Here is a 14,169-nt window from a genome sequence, read left to right as displayed (position 1 = left end):
GCTCTTAGCTACCCGGAGGGGGCAGGAAAGCTGGCAAGTCCTGGTGGGGCCGGGGGCGGAGCCCCAGGCGGAGTGCCGGGGGAGGAGGGCTCACCACTTGGGAGACTGGGCCGGAGCTGTGGGCGGGGACGCGGCAGTCCCTCCACGGCCCTCTAGGACTCCTGCCTCGGCCCCGAGGGACGGGCGCGCGTGTTTCAAAGTTCCACGCAGCTGCGGGCCGCACTGCGCTCCTTTCCAATCTCTGTATTTGTGAATGAATGGGCTCCCCAGGGCCCCTGATTGGCTGGACGAGGACCACCCCATAGGCCCCCGTGGCCGGAGCGGCCAATCGCGGAGCTGACGGGTGTGTAGTATTCGGAATCTCTGGGCGCGGGGGGCCATACCCTGGCCCCGCCCAGGCCACACCCCCGCGCGCATCCTCCCGGTGGTAGGTGTAGGCGGGGCCCGGGCGCCGTTGCCCGCCGCTTTTCTGCCGAGTCACAGTGAAAACCTTTTTAAGCCACCCTGGTTAGCAGACCACGCTTTCCTGCTGGTCCTGCCCGTCTCTGACTCATGTAGCACACCAGGAAGGAGGGGACCTGGAGGAGGAGTTTGTTTCCTGGTAGGTCCCCCAGAAGCCTTAGGCCATGCGTGAAACGTCGGCCGGCTGCCTTTGCTGGACGTGGTGGTGTTTGCACAACCTAAGCGCGACTGATTTTGAAGTTTCTTCTCACAGTGCACAGGGTTTCGGAGTGTCTGTGAGACCGGGAGCTAGTTAGCAGACAGTGGCTGCAGTGGAAGAACAGAAAAACAGGGCTCTCCTAGAGACAGACCCAGGCGGTCATTCACTCATGATTCAGGAGCATCTGCTGTGTGCCAGGCGCTGGGACACCCTCCAAGATAGGCCAGCCCTGCCAGCCAGGGAGCACTGACAGGGTCTGAGGGAGGAGGGCAACAGGTGGGCAGGCCCACAGCCCCACACTGCACAGGAAGGGTAGCGGGGCACTTGGACAGGCACCCTCTCTATTGAATCCTTTTGGGTTTTGAATGTGTTTGCTAGTCAGCCTCTCCGTTCTCTTTCAGACCTAACCCAAAGTTGGCTTTGTGACTTGTGTGTGGCTGAAGTCACACAGACTGCCTGAGTCTATGCTATGCCTCTAGCACCTCTTTCCCTCCTGCCTCCATTTCCTCACCTGACCACTTGGCTTCAAGTAATTCCTGCCTCAGCAACCTCATGGGACTATTTTGAGGACCAGTTCTAGAAGTGAAATTGGAAGTCATGAGACTAATGTGTGTTGACCATTAACTGTGCCAAGCACTGCAGTGAGTTCTTCTCTTGTATAAACTCCTTTAACCTTCACTACAACCCTATTTTAGAGATCACAAAACTGAGGCACTGAACCGTTAAGTTACTTGCTTAGCAGCTACTGAGTTGCTAAGTAGGCGCTTGAACTTAAGCATCTGACTCCAGAGTTCTTAGTCTAATCGTGACCCTGGACCATTTCCCAGTGCTGTTGAGGTTGTGAAAATGGCTGTGCCTGGGTAAAATACATTGTAGTGAGTGTCCTCACTGGGAGTGGCTCTGTGGTCTCCTGAGAGTGGGAATACTAAGGTCGAGACAAGGAATAGAAACTGCATTTCTGGGCTGGATGCCTTACCTCCCTGGCTCTTTATAACAGCAGTCCTCGTGAGGACGGCTGTGAGGAGCAGACGTTTTCTTGTCATCCTACTTTAGAAATAAGGATGCTGCCTCAGAGAATTTGAGTGACTTATGTAAGTTCACACAGCTCAGGATGACAGAACTTGGTCAGGATCTCTGGCTGCCTCTAGTTCAGGGCGTTGTCTGCTGTGGTGGGGAGTGTGGTGTGGAAGGCACCAGACGTGTGATCTAGGAGCTGGAAAGAGGAACTAAATGTTAGGCTTGGCGCGTTTCAGCTCCATGTGAGGCTTTGGGCAGGATGGAGTGAAGTAGCTGGGTGCTGAATGACACCCAGGTAGGCCAAGAGGGCTCCAGTGGCCAAGCCAGGGTCCTGCATGGCTTTGAGGTGCATGGGGTAGAGTCACAGGCATTGAGTTATTGAACAAAACATAGTGACGTCAAGCTTGGAGTGGAAAGAGTGGTAGCGTTGCTGATAGTACCAAGCAGCAATCACACATGGCTTGGCTTTTCTAAGCTTTCGTCTTCATCTGTCAAACATGGGTAGCTGTCCCTCTGACGCTGGCTGTACACATAGACACACATGGCTGGCATGAAAGGAATGGAGGGATGAGTGTTCCCACCTCCGTAGCCTTTAGAAACAGATTCCTGGGGTCCAAAGTGGCTCCCGCCGGAGGTCATGGAGCTCGCGAAGGCGAGGTCATCAGTTCAAGGCTAACCTGAGCAACCTCATAAAGCTCAAACTGATTGGCAAAAAAAAAAAAAAAAAAAAAAGAAACAGATTCCTGGTAGCCACAAATGGAAACTGAAGAAACAGAGTGGAGCTTACGCGGCCATGTCGGGGCCAGGTGCTGGAAAATGTTCTTTCCTCAGCCCTTCCTTACCCATCTGAGGATTTCCCGCATTCTAGGCCACCTGCCAAGGCTGAATTTATTGAAACTGTTCTCCCCTCAAGGACAGTGGCTCTTCCCTGAGCAGCCTCCATGCCTTACCCCAACCACCTCTTTGGCACACCTCCCTGCAGGAGGGCCTGAGCCACCCTACCTTTGTACACCTCTGAGCCTGCAAAATGGGGGGTGGAATTTGTAGCTAAAGTCTGTGTGAGGCAAAATGGGTTCAAACTCCCAGAGGGGCCAGAATGCAGCCCAAGAGGCTGGAAGGAGGGAACTTCTGTTTTAAGGAAGCCAAGGAAGGCTTCCTAGAGGAGGAGACAGCTGAACTAGGCCTTGAAAGATGATAACTAATAGCATTCCCCCAGAGTTTGCCATTTAAAAACAGGTGGTATGCTTCCTGTGTTATAGCGGACACAGGCTCAGAGAGGTGAAGTGGTGCCCCCAGAGTCACAGAGCTCCTCAGGGTTGGAGCTGGAACTCATACGGAGGCCTTCTGAGTCCTGAGCCTCATCCACAATGGCTGGGACTTGGCCCTTTGGAGACATAGCTGGAGCTTGCTGGATAGAAAAGGGAAAAGCTCCTGGGGCTCAGCTCAAAGGAACTTCAAAGTTGAGGAAGGAGCTGGAAGCCAGAGGGCCAGGCCCCAGGAAGCCAAGGGGTGGCCCAGCCAGGGGAAGTCAGGTGGGCTTCCTGGCTGTGGACCTGGGTCACGTAGGCCAGGTGGCCCCTGGGCCTCAGTTTCCTGTTGCTCCTAGTGTCTGGGGGCAGAGGCAGAGATTTTGGTCTCTGCCCCAGCCTTTGCTCCCAGAGTAACAACAGTAACCACAGTGCCAGTGCACACTGACTGAGCATGTGCCATGGCCCCAGCATCGTGCTGAGATTGTCCATGCATCGCCCCTTGTTCTTCTGTTCCATAAAATGGACAATACTCTGAAGTACCTGAATTAGTCCCATCTCCTCGAGGCACTGACGGGTTCTGTAATGGCCCAAGAACGCAGAACTGCCGGGGTGTGAATGCAGGTGCCAGCTCTGGAGCTTGTACTCTCAAGTCCTGGCTGGTGACCTTAGGTAGGTCCTTCCCAGGCCTTCATTTCTCTGTCTTGAGATGACACCTTAAGGCTCCTCCCACCTCGCTTCCTCCTCCAGAAAGTTCTGTACTTCTCCCGGAAAGGCTGGGTGGACGGACGGGTGGACCAGTTTTGGGTTCACTGACCTCTACTTTGTTCAGGCTTCTTTGGACTCTTCTGCTATCCCATCACCCTTCCATCCCAGGTTTAATAGAGAGTGGCCGCAGGGTGGTCTCCCATGGCTGAGAGTTCATTAGCTGGGCAAGGCCAGGCTGCAGGAGTGCTGAGGCTTGCTGGGGGACAGCCTCATAAATGATTAAAGCTCGGCCACAGCTGCCGGCCTGTGCCCCACCGCCTCTGTCCCTCAATGTGTGGCCTGGACCCGTGCTCCTGACACTGGACCCAGCCTCATCTCCTTCATGGATGGAGCCATTGGACAACAGTGCTGCTCCTCTCTGAACCTCCCTGTCCTCATCCGACCAGGCAACTCCACCCTCCAGTGTCATCCTGGGGCTCCCAAGTATCTGGAGGATAAAGTTAGTGGAGACCTCTCTGTATTTGGTCCTCTGTAACCCGCTCCTGTTGCCCTCTTCCCTGCAGCCTCTTCCCGCCTCTTCCTCTGAGCCACCAAACTGTAGCTCCTGCCACACTGTCACCTTCCTACTGCATCTCAGCACCGGGTCTTTGCACGTGCCATTTCGTCTGCCTGACACCCTGCTCCCTCACTGGCTAGATTCATTTTATCATCTTCAGAGATTCGGTGCAGGTGTCCCCTCCTCTAGGAAGCCTTCCCTGATACCCCATTGCCTCCAGGCTGAGATACAGCAGTTGAGATAAGAGACTTAGAGACCCAGGTCAAAATTATAACTCAGTGGGGCCTTGAATCAGACACACCTGGTTTTTACATCCCCGCTGTCGCCTCCTGGATGAAAGGCCTTGGAGGTGATACTAGGCCCTCCTTTCCAGAGACTAAATATGAGGATTAAATGAGGTCATGTGCCTGGTGAGCAGTAAATGTTCAGTGAATGGCAGTGGCTGAGGTTGTTCTTTGTGGGAGGAGTTTCACGGAGGTCTCTAGGGACCTGGCACTGGTTTTTGCAGGCCACGCCGGACCCCCTGCTTTCCCTGCCCTTGTCTGCTTAGCCAGATGTTGTCCAAGGTTCCTGCAGCTGGTGCTCGCCTCAGCCAGGAAGTGGCCCAGCCACCGTGGAGGTGGCAGAAGGCTGCCTGGAAGGGAGCTGGGGGAAGAAATTAGTCAACAAGGCCTAGGGCCCTAGGAAGGGCAGCAGCTGACTTCCCTCAGGCTGTGTGCTGGTCCTGAAGGCTGGCCTTCTGTCCTCTCTCCTTCTTTCCTCTTGGCTGTGCCTGGGGAGGAGAGGAGGGCCTGTGTCCCTCATGGCACTGCCCAGCGGGCCCTAGCAGGCCTTGGGAGTGTTTGCTGAAGGCTTTCCCTTGGGCCCTCTCAGGTCAGCTTCCCCTGTGTGAGTCCTTTGGGCATCAGGAATGGTTGGCTACTTCCTCCCCAGTTGTCTGCTGGTGGCTGACTTGACAGCTTTCCTCCTTGGGGAAATGCTGGTAGTGGGTGAAGCCTGAGAGATCCCCGGGGGAGTGAGAAGCAAGGGCCCAGAGGGCGGATGGAGCAGGCAGACCCTCGAGGGATGAGCTCACACATGCTCTCCGGCACTGGTTAGTAGTCTGCTCCCGGGCTGTGCTGCCACAGGGGGTTGTGTCCTTAGGGTTGTAGGGCCAGGCCTTGTGGCCCCAAGCCTATGGCAACACCTGCCCCTAAAACGCCTACACATCCAGATCACCTGGGCTCTGAAGGCCTGGCAGGGAGGCCACCTCCAGAGGTGCCTTTCCAGACCCTGTGCCCCAGTCCCACAGGCCCTGAGCTCCCACAGAGTGTCCTTGTTCTGTCCGCAACTACAGATCCTTCTCCACATCATGCGCTCTGCCAGCCTTGTGCTGGGCACGAGGGATTCCAAAGTCATTTCCTCAAGGGAGAAGCTAATAACAGCTATTGGCTGCCTGTCCCATGCCTGGGACCATGCTGGACAATTCGCATTCTTCAGCTTCACTGTTCACAAGCCTGGGAGGGCCGGTTTTTCATTATTCTGATTTCGAAGATGATGAAGCTGAGGCTCAGAAAGGAGACCGGACTTGGCCAGTGTCATGACCTCGTTCGGTGGCAGAGCCAGGATCTGACCCAGGTCTGAGTGGTCTGGAGCCCAGACTCCTCTCAAGCTGCGCCCCGCTGAGTGCTGTCCACCCTGGTGGGGTCAGAAGGCTGGTGCTTGGAGGTTTGGGAGGAAGTAGGGAGCAGCTGCAGGACTCAGCAGCACCTCCCTGGCTGCCAGTTTCTGACCTGAGGCGTGGGGCTAGGGAGGGGCCCTCTTCTCTGGAGACCTCACGGAGCCCTCACAGAGGCCTTTCCAGCTCTCATGGGGATGATGCTCCAGTTTCCACAGGTTTCTCTCAGCCTTTCCCTGTTAGATGCTGATTCTTCTTCTGACTGTACAGAAGGGGAAAATGAGGGCCTGATGCTATATTACTGATGCAGATGACCTCAGGGAGTGTCAGCCCAATGTTGTCTCTTTTACTCTGTGTAGTAACACAGGGCCTGGCTGCCTCCTCACACGCAGGCTTCAGAAGGTGAAACTGAGGCTCTAATGGTTGAATTGGCTCCATCGTCAGTAGGGACCCATTCTTAGAACTCAGGTGTCCTCAGTTTCCGGGTGGGACTGGAGTCAGAACTGTATGTACTTCCACCTCCCACCCCAACCCTCTCTGTTCCCTGCTGGATCCAGGAACAGGTGTTCTCAGGCTGAGGGGTGAACACATACCTTTTGCAGTACCAAAGGGCTTTAGGCTCCTGACTGGGGACCTCAGGTGCACCACTGCCCCTACTGACCCTGCTTGCCTACCACTGGACTACCAAGAGGTCAGCTAAAATATGTTAAAAAAAAAAAAAAAAAGGCCAGCTGCCCTGTCTCCCTGCCCAGAATCCACCCCACCAAGCGAGCTGTACTCCCCCCACTGTCACCAGGTAGTAAGGCACAGATCCCTGCCCTGAGCCAGACTGGCCAGCTCCAGGCACAGGAGTCTGTTCTGAGTGCTGGGAGCAGGGCAGATGGAATAAAGACCAATGAGTGAAGGGAAAATGAAGTTCAGAGAGGGAGAGACATTTGCCCAAGGTCACACAGCAAGTTAGGGGCATAGATAGAAGAATTAGAATGCTGTGGAGGAGATGGCTTCTGCCAATATCCTGAGAAGAATGAAGGAACAGTTCTGCCCTCTTCTGCTTTTCTGCTTTTTTTTTTTTTTTTTTTTTTGGTGAGGGTGAAAAGCCTCTGGGGCTAGACCACAGTTGTCCTTTCTCCTGGCTTTGCTTTCTGTGGCCTGGATATGGCTACTTTGTCCCGTGGGACCAGGAAGAGGTGGTCCTGTGCTCAGAGAAGAGGGAAGTCCTTCAGCTACCTGCCTCACTGAAAATACATTAATACTGAGAAGAGTTAGGGAGAGTGCTAGTGAGGGGGCTTTCTCATGATACCTCCTTCAGCCAGTGCCTTGAGGTATCATGACTGCATCTCACAGAGGAGAGTGGAGTCTCTGAGAGATGAAGTCAGTTGCCCCTGACGGACCCTGCTGGTCAGTGGCAGGACTGGGCCGTGCCCATCTGGCTGCAAGTCTGAGGCAGCTGACGTATACATTCACACATCCCAGTCCCAGCGGCAGCTAAGTGTGGCTTCCGGGCTGTGCTGAAGCCTCTCTTCCTTTCCAGGCACCCCTCTTTGCCAGCGCCTGCCAGTGGGTGTGCCAGCTCCCTCCTGAGCAGCCTGGCCCCTGGGGCGCCCTCCAGCATTAGCTGGGTCCCCAGGCAGCAGTTTTAATTATCAGCCCTGCTCCCCACAGCTCCTCTCACAAGCTGCCAAATGTCACAGACTCCAGGAATTGCCCCGCAGCCGGAGTGGCACAGGAGGGGCTGAGGGCCTTTAAGGGAAGCCTGCTCAGTCTTGACCGAGCTCCTCACTAACTGCACCTGGTCTGACCTCTGTGTCTCCGGTGAGGCCCAGCCTAGGTACCCACAGTGGGAGAGCCGGGTCTAGTTGCTTTGGGGGCATAGAACCCGGAGTATTCTCAGGTGCCATGGAATGTCCTTGGGTAACTGAGAATCACCCAGTGAGTCCAGGGCTGTGGGGCTCATGTGGTGCATGCAGTTCCCGTGATCCATTGCGGCCTCCACACTCCTGCCCCTTGGAATGTGGCACGTGGCACATGGCAGACGGACGCCCAAAGTCATCTGCCTTTCTATCTAGGAGTCCACGGGAGTGGTCATGTGGCCCCACCCTCCGCAGTCTCTGGCCTTGAGGTGCCACAAGGAACTTCACCCCAGCCGCTCTGGAGAGCATCTCAGGTTCCAGCCCTCTCAGCGTGTCGTGAATCTTGGAGGGCTTTTCCAGTGTGTGCCTCACAGGCGTGCTCCTGGGAGGCGGGCGGTGCAGGAGTTAATCATGATCCCCATTCCCTGATGAGGAAAATGAGGCTCAGAGAGGATAAGGCACTTTCCTGGTTATTGGTAGTTGTGGAGTTAAAACTCACTTCAACTGCTCTTATTCAGTCTTCAAGGGTAAGTAACTTCTGATTATCTGAAAGTCGTTTTATACTGGTGATGAAAAACAAAGGTAATAAAGAACAGCAGAAAGAAGAAGGTAGCATCACCCTAGCTAGTCTCTATGTAAGCAGCAGAGCCTTCTAGAGATTTTTCTCTGCATGTGAGCTCTTGGGCATGAATGTATGTATTTTTTTTTAACAAAAATGAGGCCATGTTATGCCAATTGTTTTCACATGTGGCTTTCCATGCCAATAACAATAGTTCATATCCTTGCTTTAAAGGGCTAGATAGTATTCTATGATGTGGATCTTCTGTAATTCAATGACATTTTCCCCTATTGATAGATGTGTGTTTGGTTGCTTCCGTGTTTTTCCCTGCTCTGTGCAATGCTAGGATGGACATCCTTGAGCTTCATCCTTTTGCATTTGCCTGATCCTTTCCTTAAGATAAGTTCTTAGGAAAGGAGCTGCTGAATGTGTCCATTTTCATCATTTCCATGCTGCTCTCTAGAGGGGAGAACCTTCGCATCTCACACTCACTCCTCCATGGCCCCATGGCCCCATGGCCCTCCTTTCCAGCCAGGCAGGCAGCTGAAGGACTTCCCTCTTCTCTGAGCACAGGGCCACTTCCTCCTGGTCCCACAGGACAAAATAGCCATATCCAGGCCACAGAAAGCAAAGCCAGGAGAAAGGACAACTGTGGTCTGGCCCCAAAGGCTTTTCACCACCGAAAAAAAAAAAGGCAGAAGAGGACAAAACGGTTCCTTCATTCTTCCCAAGATATTGGCAGAAGTCATCTCCTCCATAGCATTCTAATTCTTCTATCTATGCCCCTAACTTGCTGTGTGACCTTGGGCAAATGTCTCTCCGTCTCTGAACTTCATTTTCCCTTCACTCGTTGGTCTTTATTCCACCTGTGTTGTCCCCAGCACTTGGAACAGACTCCTTTGCTTGGAGCTGGGTTCAGGGCTGGAGCTGGCCAGTCCTGGCCAAGGGCAGAGATCTGTGCCTTACTACCTGGTGACAGTGGTGGAAGTATAGCTGGCTTGGTGGGGTGGATTCTGGGCAGGGAGAGAGGGCAGCTGGAGTAATTAGCTCCACTTCCAGAGCTCCACTCTGAGGCGCAGGTTCCTTGGGTGACTTTCCCTTCTGCCTTCTTCCTGCCCTTATGATTGGGCCAGATGCAGTGCAGTGATGGAGAAAAATGGAGTGAGGCCCACCAGCCTCATGAGACTTTCCAAAAGGGGGAAAAAGAGCTCATATTCCAGAGGTGTGCGGGCCGAGGAAAGCGCTTTGCCCAGAGCCTGGCCCTGAAAATGAGCGTTTCCCTTCCCTTCCCGAGCCTGTGATTCCTGCACAGGGAATGGCTGAGTGAAAGGAACCGTCCTCAGCTTTCCTCCTCCCCCACCAAGGACACAACAAGAGGGCAGCCACGAAACAGCAGCAGGAGAGATTTAGGTCAACTGGCCAGCTGGGAGGACTTGGCTGCCTGAGAGAGTGGCAGCTCCTCAGGCTGGGAGGGACTGTCGGAGCCATCTCATCCCACCCCATCTGCACGGGGGCCCCAAGGTGGCTGCTTCCTGAGTGGCCCAGCGGGGGCTAGTTAGCCAGCTGGGCCTGCCACAGTAGTTAGCCACGAGGGGCCTTGGTTCCCCAGTGGGTCTGGGCTAACATCAGAGACTTGGCAGCTGATGAGAGGCAGGAAGGCCCCACCAGGCCCAGGTTAAGCTGCCCGATTGAATAGCTGGAGGCCAAGGGTGGGCTTTCCTGGTGGCCTGAATCCAGGGACATTCAAGCCAGCACTCCTCCCCTCCCTCCCTCCCCCACTTCCTGGACCCTGAGCTGCCATCTGCTGCCCCAACACTCTCAGAGCCCTTTCTCGGCCCTGGACATGGGCACATGTGCATGTGCTCGGGGTGTGTGCTTCAGAGGAGGGGCTGTGTGCCAGGAGGGAGGTGACCGTTCTGGACCCGTGGAGGCTTCGGGGCCAAGTCCGCCCAAACCAAGCCAGAGCACCCCTCCGGGCCCATCGTGGTGGGGAATTGTAGCTGGAGAGGCGCCAGCAGCCTCTGTTCCCAGCCTGCCCCCTGCCACAGCAGCCTCTCCTCCCCAGGCCACCTGTGCTCTGGCCCCACCCAGAGGGCTACTTGTTACAAACCGCCGTGGCCTGGGGGACAGCCTCTCTCCTCTGCCTCTGCCTTGCTGAGTGGGCATTTGGCGGATGCTTGCCCCTCTTAGCGTATTTGCCCCTTGGGAGTGGGGCATCTCCAACCTCTCTCATTCTCTGGAATTCTTTTGTTTTACCCTAAGAGTCAGGGATTCACGTGATGGGAGTCTGCCATGGCCAGGCCCCAGGTATGGGGGGCTCCAAAAAGCTGTCCCTGTTCTCTGAGGCCCAGGAGGCCCAGGGCTGGAAGCAGGGGACAGGGGCTTGAAATCCAATGCCAGGGGTCCCCGGGACCCCACCCCAGCCCCACACAGGAAACATGGCCTAAGCCATGCCACTGCAGAGCCCACGTCCACTGGAGGCTTTTCCACCTGCTTATTTTTATGCTGAGCTCTGATGAGGCTGATTTTTTAACACCTATGAGCCAGCAAAAGCAGACTCTACATTAGCTGCCTATGCGATGCTCTTTTGTCTCCCTCCTTTTCCCCGTTCCCTGCCTGCCTCTACTGCTTCTCCAGTGCAGGGGCCAGGCGGCCTCTCCAGCGGCAGTCAGGCCTGGCTTCCAGCTGCAGCTCTTCCACTTCCTGGTTGGGAGGCCCAGGGCAGGTCCCTTGATTGGAACTCCAGACTCCCGCTCTGTACACCATGGGTAATAAATAATTCCTGGCCTATGTAAATTACCAGAAACCTCGCCCCCAGGAACCAGGTAGCCTTACCTTGTCCCAAAATGCTGTGTGGCCTGGGTATATCTCTGCTCTGGGGCTTTGAGAGACTGAGGCTTAGGTCAGTGGTTTGCATCACTTTAGGCAGCTTTTGAAATTCTGCCCCAGCCGCCTTCCAGGCCTACTTGGTGTGAAGCCAGTTGGGAGGTGTAGATGTGCAGGTCCCCAGGACGGGTCCCTAGCTCATCTGTGAGAGCATCTACCGTGACATGGATAACAGCAGGGCCCTACCAGGCTGCCTGGGGTCAAGTCCACACCTCACCGCTTCCCAGCTGTGGGACCCTGAGCAAATCACTTCACCTCTCTGAGCACCTGCCTCTGGAGGATGGTGCTGTCCTCAAGGTGGCTGTGGGATTGACAGGTGAATTAACTTGTGAGGCAAGTTAATTAATTAACCAGGGGAACACGCAGTGCTCCATTTAGGATCACCTGGGCTTGTTTTGACCTCCTTCTCTCAGCCTCCCTCTCCCATCTGTCCCTCAGGAGTCCCCATCCTCACTGGACTGCTGCATGGTGGGTGGAGTAGGAGGAGCCAGGGAGCCCCCAGAAAGGCTCCTTTATTTCCCCTTCTCCCCTGTCATCCCAGGCCATCACTTGGTGACACAGTTTAATTATGCAGAGGCCCTCTAGGGACCTCATTAGGAAATGAGCCCAGAGCCTTAGGGGCCTCCAGGAGGGGTGGGGTGCAGAAGGAGGTTACCCTGTGGCTTGCCCTGCCTGGCCCCTGGCCTTGTGCCCTAAATATGCCCACGAAGTGACGGACACTTGGTCCTTTAGCGGGCAGGACACAGGCCTGTGGCGTGATGTATGATCAGCCAGGGCTGAAGGCACCCACGCCTCCATCTCCTACTCCTGCTCGGCTCTGGCCTCACCTCCCGGATCGGGGTGGGGAAGGTTGACAGAGGAGGCTTCTCTGGTTCTGCCCCACCCAGCCCCGGTGTCCGCTGTCCCCAGCTTGGCTCTGAGCAGGCCCTAGTGAAGGTTTTGAGTGATGGATGTGTGAACCGTGGGCCGGGGCAGCATCTTCACTAGGCCAGAGCGGCCTCCCCCTTCCATCCCAGTGCAGAAATTTCCTCAGCAGCCTGGCGGGGTGGAGGTCAGGGTGTCCAGTGCATCCAGGGACTGGGCGCTCACTGACTGACCCAGCAGCTCCCCACCCCCAGCCTCCTCTTCCTGTTAGAAAAGCTGCTCTTCTGTCAATCCCAGATCTGTCTCCTACAGTTGTCCTGCCCTCTCCGATTCCAGATCTGTTCACGGGCCTCTGCTTACAGGGTCTGCCTCCACCTTCACTGCAAGCCTGCCCAGTGTCCCTTCCCTCTTGCATTCTTGCCACAGCCCCCAGGCTTAGGGAGGCCCAGCCTGGGATAGCTGACTTGTCCTGGATAGAACTTGTCCTGGATAGCTGACTTGTCTTGACTTGTCCTGGGATAGCTGACCCATCCTCTCTGGGGCCTCTGCTTCTCTGGCTCCCCCAACGTGGGGCCTGGTGGAGTGCATTCTAAGGCTCTATAAATGTTAGCTGCCTCCTGTGACTTACCTCCCAGGGCTTTGAGACGTGGAGCGTGAGGACAGAAGTGCCGTGCCTGGAGGCAAAGGTGACATCTTTATGGACAGCTCGCTCTCCTGGGTAGCCAGGCAGCATCGCCCAGATCCTGCACTGGGGGCTATGGCTGAACCTCTTCTGCCCCTTGGACTAGTCCAGAGCACAGGCATTGCCTGGGCCTTGGGCAGGAACCTGGGAGTCTTCGCAACCCCTCTCTTCCTTCCCCTGAGTCGTCACCTCGAATTGGGGAAGGAGGGAAGTGGCGACACCCCCTGCTTACCAGGCTGGGCCTTTCCCCCACCTGCTGCCATGCCCTTCCTGGATTGCAGCAGCCCCTACCTAGTTTCTGTTCTCTCCTCCAAACCCGTCTTCATTCTGCAGCCGAGTGCTCTGAGAGATGCAAAGCTGCACCCTTTCCTCGCTCAGCTTCTGCAGTGATGCCCACCCGAAGGCTTCTGATGTTCAGAGCCCTTCAAGATCGGACATACACCTGTCTCCTCTCCAGGTCTCACCAGCAAAATGCCCACTTCATTTGCCCAACACCTCAGCCATGCATAAAGTGACCACACCTCCCCGGCTGCTCAGAACTATCCCAGTTTTAAAACTAAACATTCTGTATCTCAGGAACCCCTTCAGTTGTGAGCAAACTGGGACACTTGACCAGTCTAGCTGCTTCCCTAAGCCCCAGCCACTGCTCCCTCAGGTCCCCAGCAGGTCTTCCCCGTCCCTTGTGGACTCTGCTAGCTGGGCATGGCTCACTTAATTAAGAACAAAGAAAAAGGCCGGGCACAGTGGCTCACACCTGTAATCATAGAATTTTGGGAGGCTGAGATGGAAGAAGGATCATTTAGGACTGGGAGTTCAAGACCAGCCTGGGCAACATAGTGAGACTCCGTCTCTCAAAAAAAAAAAGAAAAAAGCCAGGCGTGGTAGTACATGCCTATAGCTACTTGGGAGGCTGAAGCAGGAGGACTGCTTGAGCACAGGAATTTGAGCTTGCAGTGGGCTATAATCAAGCCGCTGCACTCTGGCCTGGGTGAGAGAGCAAGACCCTGTCTCAACTCCTCCCCGCCAAAAGACAAGGCTGATTTCTTCCTTACCTTTTGGGAGAATTCAAGAAAGAAACAGAAGCTCTTGAAAGTTTTGGAAGAGCATGTCCAAGCATCCTGAGTGGGGAGCTGTGTGGGCACAGCCAGGAGGCTTGCCCCTTATTACAGACTGCCTCTAGCCCAGCTGTGTGACTCCCCTCTCTGGCCTCAGTTTCCCACTTCTGCCCTGCTCACCTCATATGAATGTGGTGAGAATCATAACATTCATGGGCCTGCCTGTGTTGCCACTGCCATTTCTATTCTTCCAGGCCTGTTGCTGTCTGTGATGTCCCGTGTTGGCCTCACTACTCCCAAGTGGAGGGCAGCACTGAGATTGTCATTCTCACGATGAACAGAAAGAAGCTGTGGGTGCTGGCCACGTGCCTTGTACAAGGCTCTGCAGTTGACAAGGCCCTTCCCACGTGCTGCCTCCAGGCTCTTG

At 55.3% G+C, this 14,169-nt stretch overlaps 1 protein-coding gene across 28 annotated transcripts in view; it reads left to right on the top strand.

Annotated features, from left to right (window-relative positions):
- Positions 1–14,169, top strand: part of LRP8 (LDL receptor related protein 8) — a 75,769-nt gene that overhangs the window by 1,374 nt on the left and 60,226 nt on the right. The gene's annotated exons all lie outside the window — the stretch shown is intronic.

The sequence above is a fragment of the Callithrix jacchus genome, chromosome 7, assembly GCF_049354715.1.
Source record: "Callithrix jacchus isolate 240 chromosome 7, calJac240_pri, whole genome shotgun sequence".
In the NCBI taxonomy this organism is placed as follows: domain Eukaryota; kingdom Metazoa; phylum Chordata; class Mammalia; order Primates; family Cebidae; genus Callithrix; species Callithrix jacchus.
Note: the sequence above shows the minus strand (reverse complement) of the source record. Positions and strands in the feature narration are given on the sequence as shown.